The 24616-nt window shown below is 42.5% G+C and overlaps 1 long non-coding RNA gene across 1 annotated transcript; it reads left to right on the forward strand.

The window, feature by feature from the left end:
* Positions 1-2246: 2246 nt before the first annotated feature.
* LOC137855878 (uncharacterized) lies at positions 2247-6813 on the forward strand. The gene is made up of 2 exons (XR_011096026.1): positions 2247-4048; positions 5495-6813. It is a non-coding gene; the product is annotated as an uncharacterized lncRNA (long non-coding RNA).
* The last annotated feature ends 17803 nt before the right edge of the window (positions 6814-24616 follow it).

Genomic DNA, 24616 nt, shown 5'->3' on the forward strand with positions numbered 1-24616 from the left:
ATTAAAAGCAGCCTGGCCAGATGTGAAAAAGCTACAGAAACTCTCAGTGAAGAAAACAGATTAAAACATTTTTTGGTTACAGTAGAAAGCTTATTTCTTTGTATAATCAGCTTCTTTAAGAGACTTTCTTAGAGCATGTGTTTGTTTCCTCTCTGTCTCCTCTGACTCTCTGTTCAGAGAAATAATAAATTCAGAACCCCTCATAAAAATGGACACAGCTGTAAAGACTGGAAATTTTTAACATTTTGGCACTTAGTATCAGCAAATAGCTTTACAGAAAAACATCCAGTGCTCTTGGATAAGCAAATTCCAGTACACATTCATAAATGTTCCTAAATTTAATATTCAGTGTACATGTCAACTTTCTGAAAAAGGATGTGCATCTGGCATATTAGATGCAGCATTTGTTTATGCACAGAGTGTATACATACAAGTATTCGGGCCCAGGTGCTTGGTGAGAGCAGACTCAATCAATATGTCTATGTGTTTTTCTCTGCTTCATTTTTCCACTGTAAGGTATTTGTTCCCTAACATAGAGATGTGGTGAAAGTATTCAAAATGCAAGTGCAGCTATTCATAATAGAGGCTTTTTGAAAAGGAAAAAGGAACAAGAGGGAAGGGAAGGGAAGGGAAGGGAAGGGAAGGGAAGGGAAGGGAAGGGAAGGGAAGGGAAGGGAAGGGAAGGGAAGGGAAGGGAAGGGAAGGGAAGGGAAGGGAAGGGAAGGGAAGGGAAGGGAAGGGAAGGGAAGGGAAGGGAAGGGAAGGGAAGGGAAGGGAAGGGAAGGGAAGGGAAGGGAAGGGAAGGGAAGGGAAGGGAAGGGAAGGGAAGGGAAGGGAAGGGAATATATACATTGTAGATTGTTCCATATGTGTGGTATAGAACTGACTACTGAAAAATCAAAGAAATTACAGGAAAAGACTCTTTTCTTTTCTTTTCTTTTCTTTTCTTTTCTTTTCTTTTCTTTTCTTTTCTTTTCTTTTCTTTTCTTTTCTTTTCTTTTCTTTTCTTTTCTTTTCTTTTCTTTTCTTTTCTTTTCTTTTCTTTTCTTTTCTTTTCTTTTCTTTTCTTTTCTTTTCTTTTCTTTTCTTTTCTTTTCTTTTCTTTTCTTTTCTTTGACTAATACTAGATGTGTATTTCATTACTTTCACCATAAAATCCAAGGATGCTCACATGCACTACTTCAGCTTGTGTCCAATTTTAATACCTCAGGCTAATTTCTGCCTCCCGACTTCTTCTTTCTTTATTCAGAAGGAAGTGGAAAGACAGCTGGGCATGCTGTCATGCCAGGAGTCTCAGAAGGTATCAGCTCTTTCATTAATTACTTCTTTGTTCTCCCTCTGCTTTATGTTAAAAACAGCCTAGTTGGGTATGTAGAAGTTGCATAGGCTTCAGTGAAAACGTACTTACGGGACCCTTTAAACTGTCAGGCTACATCACATAAACGGAGGGGATCATATTCAAACAATTGTAAAACTATTTTCTTGCCCGAAAGAGCACACCATGATGCCATTTAGCTGGAACCTGAAGCTATGGGTATCCTGCTGTGGTATCATGTGCAGCAAGCGCATGTGATTGTTCTCCTGAGGCATTTGTTACATGCATCTTGTTAACCCTAGTTCAGTCAAAATAACTGCCTTCTCTGCTGCTTGACCTATTTTAGCATAATTTAGCCCTGAATGCGGTGCATTTCAGTTGCAGTAAGCTATTCAGCTGGCATTAATAGCATGGGAACTTAAAATGGAACCATAAGAGTTTGAAAATATCATTCTTATTAACTCAACAGTTTGGTTTCGGTAATTTATGCATCTTTCAGAACTGACCTAATACTTAAATGTACATAAAAGAGCGAGCAGTAATCAATCCCAGACTTAAAAGATTATTTTCCTGGTAACAAACCAGCCTTTACCCAGTCTGTGGAAAAAGGAGTGTATTTAAGACTTCTCTAAGCCTTGTTAATAGCTGTACCTATAGGAGTCATAAAATTACATCATTGCTAACAGTGAAATGAAGATTAACTGCCATTTCTGCAGCAGAAAGAATAGACTTGGATTTGTTTAAGGCTTGAGCACTAAAGGCAAGATCCAGACTGCTTCATTACCAGGATAAAGGTCTGAACCCACTAGCTCTGGCTTAGCACCAGGCTAAAGAGGAAACAGAGCAAATACAATAGGAAAGTGCTGTGGTGGGTAACTCTTGTGTAAGGGCTTCTGCGTTGAAAAAGGGGCAGAAGGGAGGCCCCAGAGTGGCTCCCAAGATTTTTTCCCACTAACCATCACATGAAAAAAAACATGTGAGACGCAATGAGCAAGACCCTCCCAGATGAGACCCATGACCACCACGAAGGGGGTAGCACCTCCTGAGCTCCTACATCAGTGCCTTGGATGTAAAAGAGGACTCCAAGGCAAAGGGGCTGGTAAAGGTGGTCAGGAATAATGTCCCCATGCTATAGAGGAGGTCTCTAGACCATTGCCTGCATCGTGGCAGCTCCCTGCTCAACAGAGAAGACTTCTGGAGTGCCCCTCTGCACCAGTTACCCTCCCCACTGGCAGAATCAGATTGCCAGTTACCAAACTGGGTGGTCTAGGTGCCTCTCCTGAGGCCAGGCAACTATTGTCGAAATGCCACAAAATCTAAGCCAGACACTTCGAATTACGGAGTCTGCCTCATGCACTAAAATCTGGTTTAGGACAGCTCTACGCAGCTGGTAAGGCTGCCATAAACCTCTCGTCTATTAGCACATGGATTGGCATAGCCTTTTGTTTTTCTTTTTTAAGGATCACTGTGTGCTTAAGGTTAGGCACACACTTGGAGACCTTGTTGAAGCGGGGTTGCTGAACGTGGCTCCTAGTACTTGCTTTGGGAACTGTTGTACAGTGAGCTATCATGACCTAAATATCGTGCCCTGTCCTGACACTCCTTGTCACAAGGGGAAGACCCATTCTGCAAGTTTTAAGGGTATATAATTCAGCTGGGGGGTGGGGGGGGAGAGACAGGAGCTGAGAGTTAACCAGCACTGGGGCTCTTCCTTCATTCCCTCAGGCTTAAATTAGCCTGACATAATTCAATCCATACTCGCAGCCTTTTGGCAAGGGGGGTAAATTACAGTTTTCCACGTACAATCTTCTTTGTGAGTTAGCTGACTCACACCGGTGCCCACAGTTCAGATTTCCAGGTGTGGCCGGGGACTCGTGGTCCCAAACGAGCATCCTCAGAGGCGAAGGTCCATCCCAGCCTGGCTTCAGAGGAGGGAGCAGGAGCCGGAGCTGCTCTCAGCAGACATCTCGGCAGAAGGGCTCTGCAGTAACTTTATGTGGAGTCGAACTTGACTTCACTTGTCAGCCGGCTCTGTGTGACTCACCGAAGGTGCTGAACAGACTAACGAGTGGGAGGAGGAAACAGGGGGAGAGGAAGAAAGGGAGACAGGCAGCCGAATGAAAGTAGGAACACTGATTTATGAACAAAAAAAAAGAAAAGAAAAAGAAAAAAAAAAAAAAAGAGGCTGTTTTTCAGAAAGTTACACTAGTCCTTTTCCTGCTCTAATATGAGTGGCATACAATCCAAGATCTCCCAGGTTTGAGGAAAGAAAAAAAAAAAAAGTGAATCAGAACTTTTAGCTAAAATGAGATAATAACACTTTTAACCTGATCGTTATGATGGAACTCCAGGGGTTTGATTTATTCAGCTGTCACTTACCGCACATCCCAAGTGTAACAGGAGACATGTTGGAAGTGCAACCTTTATTTAGGGTTTGTTGGCATGATTTCATTTTATACTGGCCTTCTGGGAGTTATTTTTCATCTTTAGGCAGTTACCACTGCTAACAGGAAAAGGGAAAGCCTTTTTTTGTTAGCTCCTAGTGCAGCGTGGTTATTAAGGAAGGTGGAATTCGAGCCTGCTGGGTGCGAATCAGAGCGTCGTGGGAGATGCCTCCCGGCCCGCGATGGGAAGGGGATGCTGCCACCGCGCCTTTTCGTTACAGCACCAGAATTGTTGGGAAGAAGTGACTACTTTGGACTCCCCTTGTTTGAAGATGCTGCAAAAGAGCAGGTAATCCTGAACACTAACCCAGATTTTTTTTTTTACTGGCATTGAAAAGAGGGTATTTCCTCCAGGGAATTGTGATTGGCAATGGGATGTGTGATGGCTCTACAGGCCAAAAGTCAGGTTTGTTATTTCTCCGGGAGAGGCTCCCTGCATCCTGACCTGGCTGTGTCTCCCCTCTCTCCCCCATCCTACTTTCAGTCCCGCCGGGGTCTCCTGGGAGCAGTTTCTCATCGGAGACTGTGGGTTTGCCAAACTCTGCAGTGGTGCTGAGATGTACACACACACACAAACAATTTTGTTGAGATAATTGTGTTCACTCAAGAACCAGATTGAGATTTACGCCCCAGTGTCCATAAATAAAGGGCCACGGAGTCTCTGGTTTGAACACAAACATCCCTGCCCACCCGCTGCCCTCGGATGAACCTTGTGGGGGGGGACTGCAAGATTCCTGCAGTCGGACTCCCGCGAGGCACTCCGTAAGTATTGCGAAGTGGCTTTTCCACCCAAAGAAAGGCTGACATGAAGGTACATCAAAGAAAACAATGAATGCCTCCTGCTCTGACCTACATATTTCATTCTGAGAGACTCGGCTACATCTGCTAGATCACTTGGAACAACTGTTATCCTTTAGAAATGAAAAATCATTTCTTCGGGGAATAAGATTGGGAAAGGGGGGGACCCTGTAGTGGCTCGCCAGGGCACAGAACATTTAAACTCTGCTGTATTGATTGTAGTTTATGATTGAATGCAATCATTACTGTTATTTTTCTGTTTCAATGAACCATCAGGCAGTGAGTCATGCTGTGCATGTAACCTGGAGGGAAAAGTGCAAAGAGGGCTGCTGAGGAGTAGCAGCACAAAAATACCATTGGCATCTTTTCCCTAGGAGAGCAGGGCTCTGGACAATTTCCACAGTCTATTGCTGTTTTTTCTATTACATGCATTCTCCACTAAAATGTGTAATAGAATTGAGGACACAGTTATGAGTAAAGAGTCTTCTCGCACATGCTGTTCCATAATTAAAGAACAGCTATAATAGAAATCCTACTTTCTTTTTTTTTTATTTTTTCCTCTTGCATTAGCGAGCTCAAATTCTTATAGGCATTAAAAGGGCATATGCTTTTTTTTTTCTTTTTTTTTTTTTTCTAATTTAGAGATTAAAAAATCTCGCAGCAGATCAAGAGGAATGCTGTAGTTTGAACTCTTTAGTGAAAGAAGATGCACTATCATTAGCAACAAAACAACAATTTTAATTAGCCCACTCCTGGATATGCAGTGACACACGCCAAATGTATAGAAGTTTGGGAGAAGAGGAGATATTATCCTCTTGGCTTGCTGAAGAGGGTTCAAGTCCATAAGAAATGAACACCTTTCAAAGTATTCTAATTTGCAATTTTTAATTACCTAGGCTTTGTTCTGTCTTTTTTTTTTTTTTTTTTTCCAATGAAGGTAGTCAAATGGGGAGGAGATTTCCCCCTCCCCACCCGAATTGTGCTTCTCTCAGCTCCACTCGTGGATGGAGAGTATTTTTATTAAGCCCGAAGAGGAGAAAGCCATCCTAATTAGCAACGCCTCATTGCATCGAGGTCTGTGGCTACCAACCTGCGGCGACGCAGTGGGAAGACATGATTGCAGTTTGATTCAGCGGTGCCAGGCACTGAGCAAAGATTACGCACTCAAAGACAGACACCCTGTCTGGGAGCACAAGCGAGGAACGCGGTCCTGCCTGCACTGAGCGGGGCCACAGCTCTGCGTGAGCAGCGACAGCACGTCCTCGCTGCTGTGGTTCAACCAGGGGAGCCAGAAGTCTCAGCTCTGCTGTGTTAAAAAACGCATGGTTTTGAAGGAGTTGCCCGCAAACCTCAGCTCTGGGACATGCCATGTGCCAAAACCACCCCAGCGGCTGCGTGCTGCAGCACAGTGGCTTGCCTCTTGCCCCACTGGAGCCTGGAAGGATTTTAAAGGGAAAGGCTAATTGCAACACAGGGCAGCTGCGTGCCTGAGCTGGCTAAAATATAAGTCCCAATTTCTCATCCCCCTTCTTGCCAACTTATACCAGACGTGGAAAGTAGCTGTGGAGCTGCCGTGACGGTGTCTGGTGGCGCTGTTTTGGTGGCATAGCTCTGTGGTGGTGGCCCTGGCCACTGCATCCAGCTCAGTGCTGAAAATGAGGACCTTGCACCAGAGCCATGGGGAGCACACATGGGGCTGGAGTCATGTCAAGGCATCCCACTTTCGACCAAAATCAGATATTAATTGATTCTTTGCTGAAAAAGAGAAAAACAGCTCCAATCCCAAAGCCATCCCCAGGAGGAGCAGTCAGCACTGGGTGCTCCCAGGAGCCCACATGGGTTGACACAGCCTCTTCAAACCTGCAGAGGCATTTAATACCTCTTGGGAGGTTTACCCTATTTTTGTGCTATGGTTTGTGTTTTTTGGGTTTTTTTTTGGACAATTTAGTCTTCTGGCTTTTAAGTCCATTGTTGGTATCCAGGCACATATCAGTATGTACTCCAAGGTGGTCTCATCAACTGGGATTAAAAGGACCTTGTAAATCCAGCAGGGGTAGCACTGCTGGTGTTTGATGTGATTTACTTTGATAGGATCTTCTCCCTGTTGATGAGAAAGATACACTTGGACTCTCTCAGCAGAGAGTAGTTTGGTTTTTCACCCTTTTTTTCAGCAGAGCAGTGCAAGGTGACATTTTGGCACATGGAGTGTGGTTAAGCCAAGCGATGTGACAAAGAAATAGAGGTAAATGTGATTTTTTTTTTTAAAAAAAAGAAATACTAAATGAGAAACAGTGTTATTCTTTTGAAGAATCTCTTTTTTAATGTCTGTGAAAAAAAAAAACACAGTCACCGCTAGCTGAGCAACAGACCTTCACCCAGTGGCTTTGCTGAAAAAAAGGGCTGGCGCTTTGATAGCAACATCTTTCTAGCTTGTTGAATCCTATGTTGCATGGAAACGGCATAAAACAAAGGGCAGGAATCAGAGAAGTTGGTAACTACACGAACTGAGAATTTTACCTTCTTCCTTTACTCTGGGGCAAAAGTTTGTTTTAGAGCTGTCACATGCCACCGACCCCAGGGGTGACCCAAGCACTCTGCCATTGCCACCACTTTGCTCCCAGTCCAGGCTAGTAGCTAGAAACCTTTTTCTCCTGAAGGTAAATAAAATATATTTGCTCTAGATGTCAATCAAATGGCAGAAGCTCCAGAATAACTGCATAGAAGTCCATTTTTTTTTAATATGAACTGTATTTTAAAGAGATTTGAAACTCATTGGGCAAATACGTCCACCTTGAATATACAAATGAATAGTAATGGTAGTCTGCGTACTCAAATGTACAGCTGTTATCAATTTCATTAGTCACTTCTTGGATCTCAAAAACAAAATCTGAGATTTGCCAACGTTGTCAAAATCCTGCAGTGCTTCCACAAGAAATAAATACTTTGGACGAAACACATTCTGATGCAGCTTTGATATTTGCATTAAATTCCTGTTCAGAGTTATTTCCTTGGGTGCAGCATTTCACAAAACCTCTTCCTTTGTTTAATTGCAATGTATCATATGAAAACACAGGCATTTGGATTTAATTCACAACGGCGAGGTTTACTTCATGATGAAACAGGGCACCCCCTTGGCCCATTTTGTGCTTCCTGCAGATGGTTTGGATGTTGTGAAATAATTTCTAGCATATTCTTCTTGCTTTTTTATTTTGTGTACCCTTTGCTGGCAAACACAGTGTACTGTGGTGGTCTTAAAGCCTATTCAAAAGTGAGGCAAACTCTCTTTTTTTGGCTTGTTTTCTGGAGCGACATACTACATTATAATGAGGAACTATTTCACGTTCCACTCATCCATCTCAGGGAAACAAGCATAAAAGTATCAGAAGTCATTCATAATCTCCAGAAAATGTTGTTATACATAAATGCAAGGGAAAATGTTTTCCCTCTCTGCCACACAGCCCTCCCAGAGAGCACTTGGTGAGTAACTGATATTTCACTAAAGCCTAGCACTCAAGGAAACTGAGTTGATCAGGAAAATATTCAGGAAAGTACACTCATGTGCCCCAGAGTGTTTGTTTCTCTGTTAAGATAGCAAAATACATGTAAAGCTGGGACCTTTCAGCTAGGCACCACTCACATCTGTGTCTGGATTTGCGTGCGCATACATATGCAGCCCTTTAGTCCCTCTTTAATGCTGAATTTGCTGATGGGTAGATGGATAATGACAGCTTCTATCTCTGGGTGCTTTGATATTTATGCTACAGATACATTTCATTAAAAGAAATAGTCTGCAAAGGGCAATTTTCGGACACCTCACATAAGTTGTGAGTTTTTGCAAGTCTACTGTGTGTCCTCAGCTATGAGAAGAGTGCTTGAAAACTGAGCTAGCTGCATGAACGAATCACTGGGGAGCCTGAGAGCACGTCCTTCTAAATATACTTGCCTGGGTCAAAAAAAGGCCATGGGGTCTTGCACTGCTCTGCACCAGCATGTTTGTGACCATGTACTCCCCCTTCCCTCTCCTGGGGAGCTTTCTGCCCAGAGAAGTGGTCAATTGCCCCCATTGCATCTCCTGATGGTAAGAGAGCCCAGTGCCAGGTATTGTTGCCCTCCAGCTACCGAAAACCTCCAGTCCCCATTGTCTGCCCTGGGATATCTGAGTAGATGCATTTTTTTTTTTCCCTTACATCAGTGTCACGGTGTTTTCTGCAGGATTTTGTCTTTTAAATATTCCCCAGTGCACCTCCAAAGGCATGTTCATTTTTCCTACCTTTTGAAAGAAAGGCTTGGCCTCTCCTCTTTATCACCCAGAGAGATTAAATTTGCTTTGCTACTCGTAGTAGATGAGATATACTTCATATTCCAGAGGCAATCCGACTACAAGACCCGAACGGAGCTAGAGTAATTCAATTGACTTCACTGAAGCTGCACTAATTTAGACCAACTATAAATTCATCTTTTCTTGTGAAATATGGCCAGGAGTGACCTTGCACTACCCAACCAATTGAATTTATTCCGGGCAGCATCTCACCCTCAAAATAATGCAGAAATTGGGGAACTCCTTTTTTAGGAAATTGGCTGAAACTTCACATTTCCGCCCTCACAGAGTAAGTCAAAGGGCACTACTGGAATAAAGATGAGGGCAGAATTAGGTCAGTGTCTTACATCATCCACATGTTAACTATAATTTATCCACAGTGCTTTCAAGATACAGATGAGGGAGACACAGTATTTTTGGCAGTATCTGTCTTTCCTCTCCTTGCCTGTTCCCTTCTTATCACAGTAACTTTTTTCTTCCCTTCAAAGATGATTTCTTTCTGGATAAAATAAAAAATAAAATAACCACTCTGTATAATTTATTGATGATTAATATGAAATGCAGAAGATCAAAGATCCAGGTGGCTACATAAAGACTGGGAGTCTGCAATAGAGATCTTTGCAACCTTTTCTTAAGCCATTTATGTTTCATTTATTTGTTGGAGGTCACAACTCTTGACAGGAGAGTCAAGAGAATGCAACCACAGGGAGGACTGTGGTGCTTTTCTAGCAAGGAAAGGGAAAGCAAAAATGATCACAGGTAGTTTTCTGGACAGGGCACCCAATTTCTAGCAACGAACTAGGTCTAAGGCCAACCAGTCCCAGACATGTCATCCCACCTGCAGTTTCGTTATGGTCTCAGTGATCTCAATCCATACGTGTTGGCTCATTCAGATTGAATGCTGCTGGGATATTTGGGACAGCAATGGAAAAGACCTGTTAGCATGAACCTTCCTGGCCTTCCAAAGCCAATGTGAAAAGGCCACTCTCCGGAGTACTCAGGAGAGCAGGGGAGAAGAACATACATTTTCTTTTCTATGTGTGTTAGATATTTTCAAAAATAAAAAAAAATAATGAAAAAAAAATACCACACCACCACCACCACCAAAAACACTAACAATTCAGCACAACCTAACTTTACTTACTGTTCCTTCTCTGAAGAAAAGTTGAACCAACATCCCATCTCCCCTTCTACCTGACAAATCCGATCTCTTTACTTAAAGTAAATAACTGAATACATTTGCCTTAAGCTACCCTAGCTCCTTTTTAATCAGGGAAAGAAAGCACTTACAGTAATTAAAGCAAAAATCAGTGTATAAAAATCAGCTTATAAATGAGTTTCTCTGCGTTGCCAATTATTTTAAAAACATTTTTGACTGCTGAAATTAATTCCAATTGGAAATCAAGGCGCACACTACCACAGAGTGAAATTTAGGATACAATTTTTTTTCTCATCACTACTGAGTTTTACAGTCATATCTTTTCTCCTTATTTTTTTTTTTGCTTCTGCTTGTATTGAGTCATCACTAATGAAAGTTCTAAATATAGGTATGACTAACAATGCAAACTTTAGAAGCTGTATGTAAACTACCACAAGAAAAACAGATCAGAGAGTTATGCTCACCAGAAATTCAAACAACTGTTGCCAACCACTACACACAAGTAATGATCACTGCATTTTTCTCATTAGAAAGGCAGCTGTCATATAGCTTACGGTTTGGACAGAAAGAAATAAGTTAGCATATTGCTTAAGAGCTGTCTGCTATATCCCTAAATGTGACTCTTTTGCTGCATTTTGCCAAAAATATGCTAGAACATAAAATCCTTCATTCTGCAGAATAATAAATGTCATGTTTCCATTTCCCACTGTCTTGTCAGACTGTTTAAGATAATCAGGATCAAATAAGACACACACGGTGTGCTCAGGACCTCAGATCTCAGCGCGGTGGGTTTGACACTGCCAAAGACAAGTGACAAGCTGAGCAAAGACTTAGATGCTTGGTAGCACTGCTGAAACCATCACAAGGATCCGGTTCATATCTTTGAGCCACAGCTTTTGACAAGAAGCTCCCGATATCACCTGAGAACTCTGCTATCAGGCAATAACACCTACAGACTGTCACAGAGATATGGTCAGGAGCAACAGCAATCAGCCCGCATGCCCAAGCAGAGGCACGTAAATCAGCCTGGTGTCATGAGATGGAAGACCCAGATCTACCACGAGTTCTGAAAAATCCCAGCAAAAGCAATGCAGAAGTTAGTTTTTAGTGTGTGTTGCTTGTTTAATCATATCCTACTGACACCAGTCTTAAGGAATGAATGAATGCTTCTCTCTTGTTCCAGGGACTTTCTGCAGATGGAGTGGAAGGAAAGCTGCTTAGCACTCATTACAGTTGGGACCAAAACAAGGATATGTCATCTATATTTTATCCATAGTGCCTGCAAGTTTTCTTTAAAAAGCCCAGAAACCTGTAATTCTGATTTTACCCATGGATGGTTGTTGCAAAAAGAAGTTCACTTTTCCCCAGTCATTCTTCACCACTAATTCTCCCAAGGTCAGTTCAATCATCCCCACAATCGCAATACGCTGCCAGGCAGAAAGAATCAGGGTTGATTATTTTTTACATATAGTGTAATTAAGTATCCTGTGTTTTGAGATGCAACTTATCACCAAATTGTGTGAAGAAGTTAAAGCTAATTTGCAAATAACTTGACCAAAATCTAAACAGTACTGATGCTGGATTTAGTAAACTCAGTGATGCTGAATTCAGTAGAAGTCTACCATCCTGTGTGGACTTTCACTGGGAGTCTTCTGGTCTTCCCTGTCTTACTGTTATTGTATTCAATGCTGTGATGTCTGAACCCATAAGGATAGCTTTGAAAAAAATCTGTCAGCTTGAGATGAGATACTCAGTGGGATTTTCAAAAGAGCTTATGTATTTTTTTTTTTACCTTGGCGTTTATAAAACTGCCACATTGATGAGAATGATTCCCCAAGTTTTGCTATACCATATGGTCCATGTGCTGTTAGGAGGCCATCTACTGTGTTTCCTTGTTAGTCATTCAACTACATATTGCGTCCATCTGCAGCTCTCATATGTAGTTTCACTGTAATTGCCCTTTTCAGAGCAGTGCATTTCATTCTGCTTTGTGCCGGCTTGTGATAATGTTCTTTCCAAGACATGCTTCACCATATACTCCTTAAAAGGTGCAGCAGTGCCATGCTGAATGGTGCAGTAGATGCGTACAGAAGGCTCAGTTATGATGTAAAGGAAGAGGAAGACTGGTGTTTAGCTTGGGGATGAAGAGAGCACATTCCTTTCCTTGCTCTCCTCCCTGTGAAGTTGACCTCGCCAAAGCACTTCAGCTATTCCAGAGATGCAAGGGACGTCCTCAGCCAGCCAGGCCTGCACTTCTCTTTCACTGCTGCCACGCTGCCATGCTTCAGAAGGCCCTGTCCCAGCTCAGTGCCTCCTGAGAAGTGCTTAACAAAACCACTACCTCGCAGCACCTTCAATATCCCTGGAAGCAGCAATATGAGAGCCATTCACGAGAAGCTGGAGCCATGGGTGTGTTATAATCCTGGAGCCACCACACACAAGTGCATTCACATCACACACTCCAACCTGGACAGGAGCAGCCAGTGTGAAGGTCAGACACTGCACTCTGGTGTCAGCAGAGTGAGCAGAGTTAACAGGAGACACTCTCCCCTCTGCCAGGATTTGTCTCTACAAATCCTTGAGTACAGTACCAGGTTTCGGGATAATTTCAGACTGACACAATTTGTATTCCCTTAAAGACCTCATTACACATATTGCTCATTTAACCTTTAAAAAAGCTTGAAGAAAGTATGCCAATGGATTCTGGCTGATAAATATCTAAATTAAGTAAATTTAATTAAAAACTGATGTAAATGTCATCTAATCTGTGGATGCTGTGACAATTATGGCTGTAGCTTTGAACCAATTTCAAAACGTGTAAAGATATCCTTACACAATTTTATACCGAATGATTTTTTTTTCTTCTTTGTTTCATGAGAAGAGGCAGGTTGGACTTTTATTGCTCAATAAAAAATACTCAACTGAAATCTTGGAGAACTTCCTTGCATCTTGTTACTGCCAGGTGATGCTGGCTGGGACAATGGTTTCTCTCTGAAGCCATTATGTGTTTTTTTGCCAGACAAAAGATGGGGGAGGAAAGAAAGATATATGCTAAGTTTCAGCTAGGGAATCCTACTTCTCAGTACACAGGAAATGAAAAGATCAATGCATTTTTTTTCAGCTTCTATTCTGGACACATTGTGCTGTTTGGGTGAACACACCATCAGCCCCTCTGTTACTTTAGTGCACACCAGTGATATCTACTCAGTGGGGAGCACAGTTTGATGAATTTAGCAAAATCTTGTTGGCTGACCTTTCCGTGCTGGAGACATGATTTCATTTCTGTTGTCTGAAAATGAGCACCAACAAGACAAGTTATTTCCATGTCCCAGCTGGAATACTGCAGTACTAATGTGTTTCCAAATATTTCTTTATCTGTACAAAGCTATTACTTTCAGGTCTATCTAAGAACAATAACATTTCTTTTCTTTCTGTTTTCTTCATGTACCAGCAAAAATCAGTTTATTTAGCACTCTTTTTTCCAGTCAGTTTGTATGCTGCAAATATCGAACCAAAAACTCATTCTTGCAACAGCTAGGTAGAAAAGTTCACAGAGATGTATTGTCAGACAGATGTCAGACAGATGCTAAGGAGCAAGCAGAAACCAGTTCAAGAACAAGTTCACTTGTAGCATCCACAGTATTTGGGATCCCATATAGACAGAGTGGAGTATTGGTGATATGAGTTCAGTCATTATTTTACTCCACTCACCATCCGATATTGCTGCCAAATTAGTTCTGGTTTAACCTCTGATGGTGTCATTAACACTCAAGTTTAAAAGCCGCCTCCTATATATAAATGTATATATTATATATATAAAGGGCTTTTGTTTTGTTTTTGATAAACAGGATCATTCAACAGAACAGGCTTAGAGAGTGACTGGGCAAAGCTACAGCGGCAAAACTGAGGTGTTTTGCAGCCAGGAAAGTAAAGGAGTAACATACAGCTAAAGTGGGGCAGAAGAGGTAACCCACATCAACATGAACAGGTTATCAGAACCCCAAGCAGAGCTACAGGCTGGGAGATGAGTGGTTGGAGAGCTGCCAGGCAGAGAAGGACTTGGGAGTGATGGTGGACAGTTGGCTGAATATGAGCCAGCAGTGTGCTCAGGTGGCCAAGAAGGCCAACGGCATCCTGGCTTGTATCAGAAACACTGTGACCAGCAGGGCTAGGGAGGTGATCGTCCCCCTGTACTCGGCTCTGGTGAGGCCGCACCTCGAGTACTGTGTTCAGTTTGGGGCCCCTCGCTACAAGAAGGACATCGAGGTGCTTGAGCGGGTCCAGAGAAGGGCAATGAAGCTGGTGAGGGGCCTGGAGAACAAGTCCTACGAGGAGCGGCTGAGGGAGCTGGGCTTGTTCAGCCTGGAGAAGAGGAGGCTCAGGGGCGACCTTATCGCTCTCTACAGATACCTTAAAGGAGGCTGTAGCGAGGTGGGGGTTGGCCTGTTCTCCCATGTGCCTGGTGACAGGACGAGGGGGAATGGGCTTAAGTTGCGCCAGGGGAGTTTTAGGTTAGATGTTAGGAAGAACTTCTTTACTGAAAGGGTTGTTAGACACTGGAACAGGCTGCCCAGGGAGGTGGTGGAGTCACCATCCCTGGAAGTCTTCAAAAGACGTTTAGATGTAGAGCTTAGGGATATGGTTTAGTGGGGACTGTTAGCGTTGGGTCAGAAGTTGGACTCGATGATCTTGAGGTCTCTTCCAACCTAGAAATTCTGTGATTCTGTGAGGTGTGAAAAATAAGCATCCCTGGTCTGTTTCCTTAAAGCCTACATTGAGGAAAGGCAGGCATCTCCTGTAATATTTCAACAGGTGGCTACTGCCTGAGTGCCTTTTGTGCTTTTGCTAACATTCCTCTGCAATTGCACCCTTCAGCAAAGTGGTTTATGAATCCCAAAGAAACCCAAGAAGGATGTAAAAAATGTTCAGATAATTCAAAATATTCAAATCACCATTCACCCGGTCACAGGTCAACTTCTACCACGGTTTGAAAAATGCTTTCCTCTCACTTAATAATTCACCTTGTGAAGGCTTTTGAAACGTCTCTCTGCTGCTATAGAACAGATTCGGGTCTAGGACACGCTTACAGTTTTGTTATTTGTTGTTCAGATAGTCCGAGACAGGAAACTAATCTTGCTCTCAGTGAAGCCAGTGGCACCTGTAGGACTGAATGTGTGGAACAGATTTTGTATAAGGTGAAATAATACAGCTAATATGCAAATGCTAATATACAATAACTAGACTGATTTCTTTTTACAAACTTACTTTTCAGTTTTGCTCATGACTTGCTCTTGAGGCCTTTTTTCTTTTTTTTTTTTTTTTAATGTGTATATTCTATTAGTATTCACAAACCCCAATTAAAAATAGCCTTTGTCTAGAAAAAAAATAAATTCCCACTAGCAGTTCCAGCGCAGGCCCAGTCTGGCTAGATCTGTGTATACGCAGCCCAGCTGATCTCAGGACATCCTCAGACCATGGTCTTTTCTCTTCCTTTTGATAATAGTGCCTTTATTGCCATTTAACCTTTTTTTTTTTTTTCTTTTTTTTTTTTTTTTTTTTTTCTGCCAGGAATACTAAATCCCTGCATGAGGCTTTTCTATCCACAGCTGTGCCCTCACCCAGACCCTTTGCCACAGAAAGGCATTTCCAGGCAGGGTCTCCTGCCAGAGCTGAGATCTGGCTCCCAGTGGTCTTCAGCAGACAGCCAAGAACAGACTTCAATTACAAGCCTGACCAAGTGAAGTTGCTCAGGTCTGGGGGCAAAAGCAGTGGCACCCCACCTTTCTCCATCCTCTTCCACCATGCACCAGGCCAGTGCAGCTCTCCTTGTGCCAATGCTGCATGGGGGCAAGACTGGAGAAGAAGTGGCAGCAGCCTGCAGGGTCCGCAGCCAGCGAGCAAAATCTGCCCTGTGCTTACTGGCATTTCTGCATGCTTCCCAGTGAGGCTTGCAGCAGCCTCCAGCTCTGTGAGTGCAACTTGTTTCCTTCTTCAAAATCCGGTTCCAAGGACTAGTCCCATAGAAACTGGAGGGCCAATTTATGTGAATAAGCTCCAACCATATTAGTAACAGCTTTTAACACTGAGCTGTAATGAGGCCAATTCAAATTTGAATGCATGTAGCCCCAACTCTTACTGTCTGAATTTCCAGAGACTGTCTGCATTCAACAGAGCAGAACATTCAAGTGAATTAGACTAAAAATCACTATTCTTTAACATTAATTTGCACATATTTTCTTTCAATGCCTTCTCCCTCTTAAAAAAAAAAAAAAAAAAAAAAAAAAAAAAAGCTATTTTCCCCCTCAACATGCAGTCACAGGGCTGATTCCTTTGCACGCAGAGCCAGCAACAGAACTGGCAGGTGATCCGTGCATTCTCATGCCTAGGAGATGCATATTGCCTTGCTTTTCCGCTGAGCTGGACAACCAGCATTGTCACTCCTAAAATATTTGTGAGTGCTACAGGATTTTCGAGGGAAAGATTTCTCGGGGCAAGATTTAGTCAAATTTAATCCGAGTCACTCGGTGCAGCTCTATTTGTTAAGAACGGCTCCTTTGCGGAGAAGAGCCCGTCACTGTGTTTTGCCTCACAATGTTTCAGAACACAATAACAACAACATTAAACTCAATACCCTTAAGGGGCAGTTGTAGTCAAGGGTCACATTTTCCTTCATTCCAATTAACCTACTTGTCATATTGGATGGTAGATGCACTCCACAAACTGCCCTCGAGTGTTTCTCATGCTCTTTTAGCAATAGAAAGTGGGGAGAAATAAAATAGATCATGCTTTGCTGTTTGACTTGTCCTTGGTATTTTATCTTATTGGTAAACCCACAAGAAATGAATACTCTTCCAAAGATTTTAAGGTTTTGAAAGTACAAACAACCTTCTGACTTGTGCTGGTACGCCTCGCATGGCAGCACTAGTAATGTAAGTCTCGGGCAGAAAAGGGACCAGAAACCTGGGGTGACCTCCCAGGTTTTGTTCAACCCATCTGACCCCATGCCAGACAAACAGTAAAAAAAAATAAAAAACTGTACAGCAACATAATGTTACGTGAGAAGAAGAACCACTGTTAGTTGAGAAGAATAAAGGAGTCATTTGCCCTGAAGGGTGTCTTGTCCTGGGGTTCTTCTGCACATGTCCCTCTGCCTGCCTCCGCACATCCCAGACATCTTGTGCCCTTCCCCTTCTCATCTCCAGTTTTCATCCTCTGAAGTTGCTGTTTGCAACACTACATCTGCCATTCCCAGCAAGATATTAATGGCAACAAGGTTTATAACAACTCCTGCCAAGTTCTTAGAGACAAACTCCTCACCAAACTCACTGACAGGGTCAGATTAACCTTGGAGGTGGCTTACATAGTCAAGTGAACCTTTGGGTCTTTCTTCATACATTATGGGCTGAAGGCGGTCAACCCAGCACTTTGTCCACGGGCTTCTTTTCCTTAGCCGTATGCAACAGCTCTTGTCTGAGCCTCCAGACAGAAGGGTAGACCCAGTGCCATCCAGAGAGACCCTCTCCAGAAGGAGAAGTGTCCTCTGCTGTTGAATGTCCCAGCAGGCTGACAATTTCTTACAGTCTCCAAACAGCCACGTCTCTCTTTGTAAACGTTAATGTCCATGCCCAGTTACACCTGGACGGTTGCCCAAATTTATTGACCCCCCACTCATGATTTTCCCTGAATGACCTAATCTGTTTCTTTGTACACTTGCAAATACCAGTTCCTCTGACATGAATTTCTGATGTTATAGGCATTCTGGTTCTGAGTTTTCTGTTAAATAAATCATCAGCTTATGGCAGTGTCTGTTTCACTGGCAACACCCTGTAACTCTACTACATAAAATATGGATCACTGGTTGATTCTGCCATATTTTACTGGGTGCTTTATTTTTACTCCATATTCACCGCCTCCCTGGGCTGATGTGATACAGACCATAGGTTTCATGTCCAAACCACTGCTCCACTGCAAACCACTTGAACTCATGCCATTATATTGTAACCCATTGTTAAACAACATATCAGACATGTCGAATGACAATGAACTTGGCATGGAAAGAAGTCTTTGGACTCTAATATCCATTAATAAAATCATATCAAAGGAGTGAGCAAAATAGTTTAGAATAAGTATTTTTTTTTCCAGGCAAGTACAAAAATAATAATCTATGCTTAACATTTTCCAAGGGAGCAGTGGATTTTTTAAGTGTTACTATGCACTAGAACTGTATCTTAGATTTTTAAGTCTCTAAATTAACCCCTAACATTTTTTTTAAACATAACTTCCTGTGATACTTAGGGGATTAACATCCTGGTGTCTCTAAGTAGAGCTCTCTCAAGAGCTGAAAGCTTTCTTTTGGAGGGCAGAAGAACGCCATACACATCCTGGCAGGATGTCCAAGTACTTTATGACTTTCTTCTTCCTCACAGTAGTGTTGGCCTGTGGCTCTTCTGCGTCTTCTTAGGTTATATTTCACATTCACAACTTTTAACTCTGGACTGTTCTGAAGCAACTTTATCAAATACTCCATAGTCATTGTCCAGGGGCTAGGTCAAGGTGTTCCTCTGAGGCTCTTGGGGGCTGTTTTTAGGCAGGCAGGAAAGGCAACATACAGTTTTGTACTCTTCAAAACTACAGATAATGATGTTCTGGACAGCATGTTTGCAGCTACCCTGTTTCTTCCAGGGTTGCATTCAATTTCCAAATCCTGCATTTGTACTTGAAAAAAAAATAATATTCTGTGCTTTCTGGAACTGATTTTGCCTGGTTTCTATTAAAGACATGTGCTCATTTTCAGCTAACTTTCTCCATAAATAAAGGCAGGCATTGTTTTACACCCCTGTTTCTCTTTTCTAAACTGAATATGTTGTCTTTTGGAGGAGGATGTAATTTACCTGTCAGAAACACCTCATTCATGGAGACTAAAGATCTCCCATTCCTTGGTTCCCCAGCAGATCACAAGGTGCGTATTTACCAAATCAGTACCTCCACTGCTTTTCCTGGGAAACAGCACATCTTGAGCTTGAAACATTGCCATTTCTTTGCTCTCCCTGTTACTGAAGGAGCCAGAGGGGACTTGGGGGTGTCAGAGCGGCGTGCTCTGACATCTCACCTCCCACTTGCTGTGAAGTTACACACCAGCCTGCACCATGCTCCCATGCTGAAGTGCAGCCAGAGTCCATGAGGCTTTGCTCTCACTGATGCCTCAGAGCAGCCAGTGCTGTCATTGACATCTCCCGTACCTTAATATACTTCATGCGCATTGGACACCTTTATGAAGATTACTGATTTAAGTGATTCAAGTACAGAGAAATTTCACCTCTCCAGTTCATAGATTCAAGGAATATTTGTGCCCCTTCATCTGGTTAGAACAAGCATTACAGCAACAGCAAGCTTCTGTGAACTACCTGTATGTCCTGCTGTGTTAACTTCTCTTCTTTTCATTTCTGTGGGGGAGTTTGGCACTCTTAACATTTCTGTGCCACAGTTTTATTGTTAACTTCCCCTGCTTGAGTTAACTGAAAACTATAAAGCTCCTGAAATGCCTCAGAGGCTTCTGCTGTCAATAGTGAGATGAGCTTTCCACACATCTTAATTTTCCTTGGAAAACATTGCTTCTAGATACAGAATAAAACACAGCTTGAACTTTGCTTGGTTGTTTCCTCTGTTTCCAGCTCATTTTGAGCTCAGATGAAGCTCTTAACTGTTCCAATCTTCTTTAAAAAGGAGAAAAAAAAAAAAAAAAAGCATACAAATGAACCTTGATACTGAGAGATGTTGGGAAATCTCTCTGAAAGTGACCTCTGTGCTGTAGCCAGGAGGTACACTGATATTTGCAGATGGGAGAGGCTTGTGGCTTTTCACAGTTAGCAAGAGCTGTTGCTTGCATACTGAAAGGGGCAACCAGTGCTGGGACAAGGGGATCCCTGCTCCCCTACTGCAGAAAGAGATCGCCGGAATTGTAGGGGCCATGTGTTGCTCCTGCACTGGTGGCTGGCAGTGCCAGAGATGCTAGCCATGCCTCTGTCCTTGTACACATCTTCTCCTTCTGCTGGTTTTGCAAGAGGTAGAGGCTTTGCAGCCATGGATTGCAGCAGCCTGCTGTGCTTTTCCTCTCAGATTTTGCCCAAGCTGTAGTTGGATCCTCACTCTCTGCCAGCATTCCCCATCCACCACATCCCTGGCCATCATATGTTGTTCTCTGTTTTGGGTGTTCTGGATCTTAAATCGTAATGTCCAACAAATCGTGTTTTGTCTGGACTGTAGCCTAAGCCTGTAATATCCCTTTATAGCAGCAAATTAGAGGTTTGTAAGCAGAAAGATAAGGGAAATCCCCCCAGCTTCAGGCTACAGTTGGCCGATGAGACCTGTTAAGAAGTGGAGAGCACAAGGCAGTCATGAGAACAGGAGCCTGCTGGGACACCCCTCTGCATGTGTGCCCTTCCCAGCCTGCTTGCAGGTTACCTTCATCCACCATCTCTCATCTGTATGTGGGCAGAACACCTGGCACATTCTTCCACCTCCTTGTTGTGTGGAATTTACAAATTTACTGAGGGTGCACTCAATCCCCTCATCAGGGTCACCGATAAAAATGTTAAACAAAAACAGCCCCAGTACTGAGCCCTGGGAAACACCACTTAGATGGGAAACCTCCAAAAATGGCCACAAAGGAAGGATCTGGGCTGGAAGCACTTTACCATTCAAGAACTGGAATTCAAAAAGACTGTATTTCTGTGTGATAATAGAAAACATCTTCCTCTCAGGCCGAAATCTGGGAGCAATCAATTTGGATCTTCCTTGCTAGCTGTTTTCGAGAGCATGGTGGTTTTGTTGTCTGTTTGTAAGCAGGAGGAGGGAAAGGGCTGAGCAGAGGCTCACACAGAGGGCAGATCCCATCAGCCTGACGTCAGCCTGATGCTCAGCCCCAGCCCACTGCTGCAGGGAAAACCCTCACAGCTGGGGACCCAGCCACAAATGAGCACTGTCCTGATTGGGCTTGTGCCTTGAACCCATGCAGAGTATCCTGACCCTGGAAATTCAGCTCTACTTCCTCAGGAAGTGTGAAGTTGCCTGGATTTGTATGAGCACAGACTCCCCAACATCTCTTTTATTAGTTACCTAATCGAGCAAAGTGACACCCATACAGATAATTTATTTCTATCATCACTTCCCCAATTTCTTCTCCCCAGTGAAAGTGTCTTGAGCACCCAGTTATCTGACAGCTAGAGTGATAATAGGAGGATTTTTATTTTTTTTAAACTGCGGTGCTATTCAAGATCAGAAGACTTCACATCATAAAACATCATTAAACTGTGAATACAAGGTTGGGAAAGACGAGGTCTTTACAAGACTAATGCAATTAATTCTGCTCGTTAACTACAGCCCCAAAATACATAGAGTCTGATCTCGCTTCTGCTGTGGAGAGTTATGTCTGAAAAACGATTCTTTTCCAGTGGATTTCCCAGTGATAAGGGAGCATGGGAAGCTCCTCGTATCACATACCACCGAACACAAAGTCGTTGCATGAGGAACACTGTACGCTCAAAATCTTTTGGTGTATAGTAACTTCTTGTCAAAGTAAGAAGCTTAAATAAATTAGGTTCAATATTAAATAATTTCAGTAATTGAAATGTGCTAGATTGAAAGTGGGTTTCTTTGCCTTTTTTTTTTTTTTTTAACATAATCCTTCTCACGCTGCCATCCGCCTCAGCACTTGAATTCTGGAAAGCCTCAGTTCTTTACAGTTTACCAGAGCTAATTCCAACCTCAGTCTTTCTTGCTTGCTTTTCAAAGAGGAATTTGCACAGTGGGACATTTTTAATATACGGGAACTTTGATGCAAAAAAGCAATTTATTTTGCCAGCAGCTTTCACTACTCCCTTTGCTATAGCCGAAGGTGTAGCAATAGCATCCTCATAATCAGTCTCTTCTTTCTATCTGGTTCTGCAAGAAGGGCTGTGCTTGTCTTTGCCCGCAATCATTAAATCAGTGTGTTTGCGTGAAAGTGAGAGAAAGAGGAAAGACACATCTGTCCTACCAAAATATAGCCCTATTAGCTGCGCCCTGCAGAGCTTTCTTCTTCTCCTGTCCACTCTATGCACATTCACGCGGCTTTCCTTCTCTCCCCAGTGATTCCCCACGTTGTGTTTCCACAGCCTGGCATTTCCTTGGGGCAGGGACTTTATTCCGTATCTGGAGAAGCATAATGTTACCATAAACTAGTTATTCTGCAATAGTACATCATAGTGATGAAGCCTGCTCCCGTATGGACATGAAGGGAAGGGTGAGAAGAGAAAATCAAGAAGCTCTTAGCTCTGCCCTGCAATGGGGAGGGGGAAAGGGTAACTTTAGAAAATGAGCTCGCAGAAAGACATTATAGCTAAGAGACTAATAGCTAAAGCTAAGGAACACCAGAAACCTGATTCAGTGCAGCGCATTTGGTATTCTCCCTTGCTTGCACTGAAAATGTTGCCCTCAGTTTATTTTCTTTTCCTCCTCTGAATACTTTTCTTTAATGCTTTTTTCATAGATTTTTGTTTCCATCTTATGGCCTTAATGTCTATTAGAAACACAGCCTTGAGGCAAACTTTCTCACAGTAGTGCCTTACTTTGTTGTATGCTGCTGTACATGTAGTTGGCTCTGACAGCGTTAGTTCTGCACTGGTACACTGTCAAACTGGCTGCAAGAAGAATTGTGAAAAAAACATGTGCTAGCTGAAAAAAAAAAAAAAATAAACCTGATTTGGGTTTTTATGTGAATATTTAACTCCATTTCAGTGTCCTTTTTTCTCCACTTCTGAGTTTTGCAATTAAAATCTTACAGCAGCAACAGCTGCTAAGCAAATTAGTAATGACACTAAAAATCAAGAAAATTTGCAATGAGAGGTACGCACTGTTCGTGCTGTATATAACTTAAATAACTTGAACAGAGTCAAATTTGTGACTTAGCACTTGCCTAAGGCTTCGTAGCCTGAATAGATCAATCACAGAGGTGTTTCAGACAGGGACATGGTAAGTGTAACTCTGAGGACAAGTAGGATATTCCTTCGCTGTGGCATGGGAAAGACCAAGTAATGTGTAGTCTCCTTTCAAGCAGATTAAAACAAATGTGGAGGTTTTACCTGCTAGGGAAAATTACTCAAGAGATGATGCCTTGCTTGCACTCCGCATCTCTGAAGTGCTCAGGGATGGTTTATAGGTGCTCCAAAGGTAAGAGTAGCTCACAGGACACCATGGTCTCCTTAAGAGGAGGCAGACCACTCACATACTCATGTTCTCCAGAGGCCAAAGGATTATCCTTGTCTTCAGACCCTCCTTCTCATTTAACAAGCATTAAGCCATTACATTACCATCACCATCCGAGAGTGGCTTACAAGCAACAGGCAGTTGTGCACACAAAAGTGTCTTTAAATCTTGGCTGTGTGGTCAGAGCAGGTGTGTGCAGGGTAACATCCTTGCTACCTTTTTTTTTTGTCTCCCTGGAAGGTGAATATTTCTGCACCCTGGTTAGTGGGACATGCTTCGCATTACTCATATCTTCTTTTCTCTGGTCGCTGTAATGGAGCTCATTATTTCTTCTCACTTGACTGATATTCTCCAGCTGGCAGGAAAGTAATGAGAAATTTACTCTTGCGAGGGCATTAGGTAACAAAAAATATATATATATTGTTTTCAAAAATCTCGTGGATGAAATCCTGAAACCATGTTTGCATTGCTTACATTGTTTATCCTTAGTGGAGTGCAAAACTGAAGCACATCAGTGTTGCCTAGGAATTAGTATGAGGCAGCTAAGACAATTTGTTAGCATTCACTTCTTCCCTTACAAGAATTTGTCTGGATTTGTGTATGAAAGACTACAATGAACTTTTCAAAACACTGCCATTATTTAACTGTACTGACACCATGTTTTTCTTTTGAAAGAAGGAAATGTGTCTCAAATTTATATAAAGGCTGCCACCCTTGTCCCTGCTTTTACTATAATCCATTGTTTGTGCTGTGACACTGACAAAGTCCTTATGTCCCTGAAGTTAATATAAAATACAAGAAAAATAATTTGTCTCTGTATCACTCTCTTTTCTTTTTTTTTTTTTGGAACTGCAAGTGTTTAACATAACAAAAAACTATTTCACAGGCCTCATATCCAGAGTATTTTTAGAATCGTAACCAATAGCATTAGCTTAAAACTGCTGTTCCACTTTGTGGCGGGTTCATTGGTTCCTTTTCTCAGCTGAACTCGGGCAGAAACTTGCTGGAATTACAGCTGAACACAGAAATGTCTCGTCAAGTCCTGTTATGTTCCTGTAAGAATGAAATAAAGCAAATCTTAAATAAATTGATATTGTTTGACTTTTATGTTCACTTGATTGACTCACTGCTCACAGAAATGTGGAATTTTACTGCAATCTGGTTTCAGTTTTCAGTCCACTGGTTCACTTGGATCAAATACTGATGAAAAGCTCCAGGCTAACAGATCCCACACTGACAAGAATCAGATTCTGACCCCATCAACATCAGTGGGAATTTTGTCATTTAGCTTCACAAAATCCAGATTCCGTGTAGCTTTGCAAAAGAGCACCCAGACAGTA

Source organism: Anas acuta, chromosome 1 (assembly GCF_963932015.1).
Source record: "Anas acuta chromosome 1, bAnaAcu1.1, whole genome shotgun sequence".
In the NCBI taxonomy this organism is placed as follows: domain Eukaryota; kingdom Metazoa; phylum Chordata; class Aves; order Anseriformes; family Anatidae; genus Anas; species Anas acuta.